A 4645-nucleotide genomic window follows, 5' to 3' on the forward strand; every position below is an offset into this window, starting at 1 on the left:
AATCAAGGTTTTGCTAAGTTATAAACATGTTTTTCATGTAATTATTTGCATAACTCTAGTGTGCTCAGTGGCCTAAGATCAGAACTGGTCCTTAAAAAATACTAAAACCAAAAAGCTCCCGTATTTACCTGCAGAATACATCCATTAACGTTTACATTCCAGGATTTGCTATATCAGTTATGATTTTAAAGATCACATCCAAAGGAGAAAGCAAACCACCTATAAACTGGCATTATTTATTTATTTTTTGTCTTGTGAAACTTCCTTAATTTGTTGATGTAGCAAACAAATTTCAACTCTGCTATGCAAATAACAGAAGGAATCTGCTCAGCAGTTAACTTTAGAGTTCGGTTCCATACAGGCAACATGCTATATGTGAAAAAAATTACTAACTGAACTACAGGTATTAAATACTGAAAAAAATTAACAGTTTATTATAATTTATTTTATTTAACAATCTAGGAAGTTTGTGGCCATCAGCAGTTCCTGTGCAATTTCAGGTGCAATTGGGAATTTAGGAATTTCAGTGGAGCTGTTAGTATAGTGGACCTTGTAGGTAAAATATATTCACACTTTCAATAACACCTGTGAGGGGATCTCTCTAAAATTGACCTCATTGGTTTCATTCTCTGCAAACTGACCTGGACTACTCAACATGGCTTTTATTGTTTCTGATGTTAACGCATCTTCTCTTTTTACAATAAATTCATGATCATCAGAAGATATTAATTTCACAGACATAGCATCAGGGCCTTCACAGACACCATAGGTTTTCTCTTCTCCATCCATTATGTTCATATAAAATTCTACTTGATCCCAGAGGAACTTTAGTAGTTTCCTGGAGAGGCTGAGACACAGTCTACTAGTAAGTTACATCTGAAGGAAGTGCGTCCTTTTACTATGTTTAAGTATGGGCCTTGAATTTCTGATCTTTCCAAGACTTTTACCATGAAGGAATGTTGGATCTTGTCAAATGCTTTCTCAGCATCTAATGAGAGGATTATATAGTTTTTCTTTGAGTTTGTTTATATAGTGAATTACATTGATGGATTTCCATATATTGAACCATCCGTTCATTCCTGGGATGAAGCCTACTTGATCATGATGGATGATCGTTTTGATGTATTCTTGGATTCGGTTTGCAAGAATTTTATTGAGTAATTTTGCATCGATATTCATAAGGGAAATTGGTCTGAAGTTTTCTTTCTTTGTTAGGTCTTTGTGTGGTTTAGGTATAAGAGTAATTGTGGCTTCATAGAACAAATTGAGTAGAGTACCTTTTGTTTCAATTTTGTGGAATAGTTTGAGGAGTATTGGTATTAGCTCTTCTTTGAAGGTTTGATAAACCTCTGCACTAAACCCATCGGGTTCTGGGCTTTTTTTTTGGTTTGGAGACTATTAGTGACTGTTTCTATTTCATTAGCAGATATGGGACTATTTAGATCATTTATCTGATCTTGATTTAACCTTGGTACCTGATATATATCTAGAAGATTGTCCATTTCATCCAGGTTTTCCTGTTTTGTTGAGTATAGGCTTTTGTAGTAGGATCTCATAATTTTTTGGATTTCCTCAGTGTCTGTTGTTATCTCTCCCTTTTCATTTCTGATCTTGTTAATTAGGATACTGTTTCTATGCCCTCTAGTTAGTCTGGCTAAGGGTTTATCTATTTTGTTGATTTTCTCAAAGAACCAGCTCCTGGTTTGGTTGATTCTTTGTATAGTTCTTTTTGTTTCTATTTGGTTGATTTCAGCCCTGAGTTTGATTATTTCCTGCCTTTGACTCCTCTTTGGTGAATTTGCTTCTTTTTGTTTTAGAGCTTTCAGATGTGCTGTCAAATTGCTGGTGTATGCTCTCTCCAGCTTCTTTTTGGAGGCACTTAAAGCTATGAGTTTTCCTCTTAGGACTGCTTTCATTGTGTCCCATAAGTTTGGGTATGTTGTGGCTTCATTTTCATTAAACTCTAGAAAGTCTTTAATTTCTTTCTTTATTTCTTCCTTGACCAAGTTATCATTGAGTAGAGTGTTGTTAAGCTTCCATGTGTAGGTGGGCATTTTATTGTTTATGTTGTTATTGAGGAGCAGTCTTAGTCCATGGTGATCTGATAGGATGCAAGGAATTATTTCAATCTTCTTGTATCTGTTGAGGTCTGATTTGTGACCAATTATATGATCAGTTTTGGATAAGATACTGAGAAGAAGGTATATCCTTTTGTTTTCGGATAAAAAGTTCTATAGATATCTGTTAAATTCATCTGTTTCATAACTTCTCTTAGTCTCACTGTGTCTTTGTTTAGTTTCTGTTTCCATGATCTGTCCATTGCAAAGAGTGGAGTGTTGAAATCTCCCACTATTATTGTGTGTGGTGCAATGTGTGCTTTGAGCTTTAGTAAAGTTTCTTTTATGAATGTAGGTGCCCTTGCATTTGGAGCATAGAGGTTCAGAATTGAGAGTTCATCTCAGTAGATCATACCTTTGATGAATATGAAGTGTCCCTCTTTTATCTTTTTGGTCACTTTAGGTTGAAAGTAGATTTTATTCAATATTAGAATGACTACTCCAGCTTTTTTCTTGGGACCATTGGCTTGGAGAATTGTTTTGAGGTAGTGTCTGTCTTTGTCACTGAGGTGTGTTTCTTGTAGGCAACAAAATGTTGGGTCCTGTTTACGTACTCAGTCTGATAGTCTATGTCTTTTTATTGGGGAATTGAATCCATTGATATTAATAGATATTAAGGAAAAGTAATTGTTGCTTCCTTTTTTTTTTGTTATTAGAGTTAGAATTCTCTTCATGTGGTTATCTTCTTTTAGTTTTGTTAGAAGATTACTTTCTTGCCTTTTCTAGGATATAGTTTCCCTACTTGTGTTGGAGTTTTCCATTTATTATCCCTTAAAGGGCTGGATTTGTAGAAAGATATTGTGTAAATTTGGTTTTCTCATGGAATACTTTGGTTTCTCCATCTATGGTGATTGAGAGTTTTGCTCGGTATAATAGCCTGGACTGGCATTTGTGTTCTCTTAGGGTCTGTATGACATCAACCCAGGCTTTCATATTGTCTGGCGAGAAGTCTGGTGTAATTCTGATAGGTCTGCCTTTATATGTTACTTGACCTTTTTCCCTCACTGCTTTTAATATTCTTACTTTGTTTTGTGCATCTGGTGTTTTGACTATTAAGTGGTGGGAGGAATTTTTTTTCTGGTCCAGTCTATTTGGAGTTCTATAGGCTTCTTTTATGTTCATGGGCATCTCTTTCTTTAGGTTAGGGAAGTTTTCTTCTATAATTTTGTTGAAGATATTTACTGGCCCTTTAAGTTGAAGGTCTTCATTCTCTTCTATACCTATTATCCTTAGGTTTGGTCTTCTCATTGTGTCCTGGATTTCCTGGATGTTTTGGGTTAGGACCTTTTTGCATTTTGCATTTTCTTTGACTGTTGTGTCAATGTTTTCTATGGTAACTTCTGCCCCTGAGATTCTCTCTTCTATCTCTTGTATTGTGTTGGTGATGCTTGCATCTATGGTTCCTGACTTTCTTTCCTAGGCTTTCTATCTCCAGAGTTGTCTTTCTTTGTGATTTCTTTATTGTTTCTACTTCCATTTTTAGGTCCTGGATGGTTTTGTTCTATTCCTTCACCTGTTTGGTTCTGTTTTCTTGTAATTCTTTAAGAGATTTTTGTGTTTTCTCTTTAAGGGCTTCTACTTGTTTACTCATGTTCTCCTGTAATTCTTTAAGGGATTTTTGTGTTTCCTCTTTAAGGGCTTGTACCTGTTTACCTGTGTTCTCCTGTGTTTCTTTAATGGATTTATTCATGTCCTTCTTAAATTCCTCTATCACCATCGTGAGATATGAATTTAGATCCAAATCTTGCTTTTCTGGTGTTTTGGGATAACCAGGACTTGCTGTGGTATGAGTACTAGGTTCTGATGAAGCCAAGTAGTCTTGGTTTCTGTTGGTAAGATTCTTGCATTTGCCTTTTGACATCTGTTGATCTCTGGTGTTAGATGTTCTTGCTATTTATGGCTGTAGCTTGTTCCTCCTGTGGGTCTGTGTGCCTGTGTCAGCACTTCTGGGAAATCAGCTCTCCTCTGATAAGACCCCTGAGCCTCCTGAGTCTTGGGGTCAGAGCATACCTTGGAGACAGGCTTTCCACTTGCAGGAAAGGTGCAGAGAGGCCTGTGGTTCTGCCATCCCTCCTAGGTGTAGAAGGAGGTGGAAAGGATCCTGTCCAGCTGCCCTGCCACTTCTGAGGCCTGTGCCTCCTGACTGGTTCTCTCTTAAAAAGTCACCAGAGGCTTGGCGGGGGGTGGGGGGGTGGGGGTGGGGCAGAGAGGGCTGTGGATGTGGATCCATTGTCCCTTCACTCTGGAAATGAACTCCCCAGAGGCTGACCTGGGAACTTGAGAATCAGCTCAGCATGTAGAGGTAGATTTAGGGAGCTTGAACTCCAGGGAGTCCCAGAGACCCTCAGTTGCTCCTTAGCGTCTTCATTAAAATTGAACTTGTGCTTCAACCTGTTGACAACCAGGTTATAGTTTAAGAACCAGGTTATTGTTTAACTATACTTGGTTTAAGAACTATAATCAGCCGGGCGGTGGTGGCGCATGCCTTTAATCCCAGCACTTGGGAGGCAGAGGCAGGCGGATTTCTG

At 37.7% G+C, this 4645-nt stretch overlaps 1 pseudogene; it reads right to left on the reverse strand.

Annotated features, from left to right (window-relative positions):
* Positions 1-450: 450 nt before the first annotated feature.
* On the reverse strand, positions 451-789 carry LOC116082226 (annotated as a pseudogene).
* Positions 790-4645: the final 3856 nt, after the last annotated feature.

The sequence above is a fragment of the Mastomys coucha genome, unplaced genomic scaffold (assembly GCF_008632895.1).
Source record: "Mastomys coucha isolate ucsf_1 unplaced genomic scaffold, UCSF_Mcou_1 pScaffold7, whole genome shotgun sequence".
NCBI classification, from domain to species: Eukaryota; Metazoa; Chordata; class Mammalia; order Rodentia; family Muridae; genus Mastomys; species Mastomys coucha.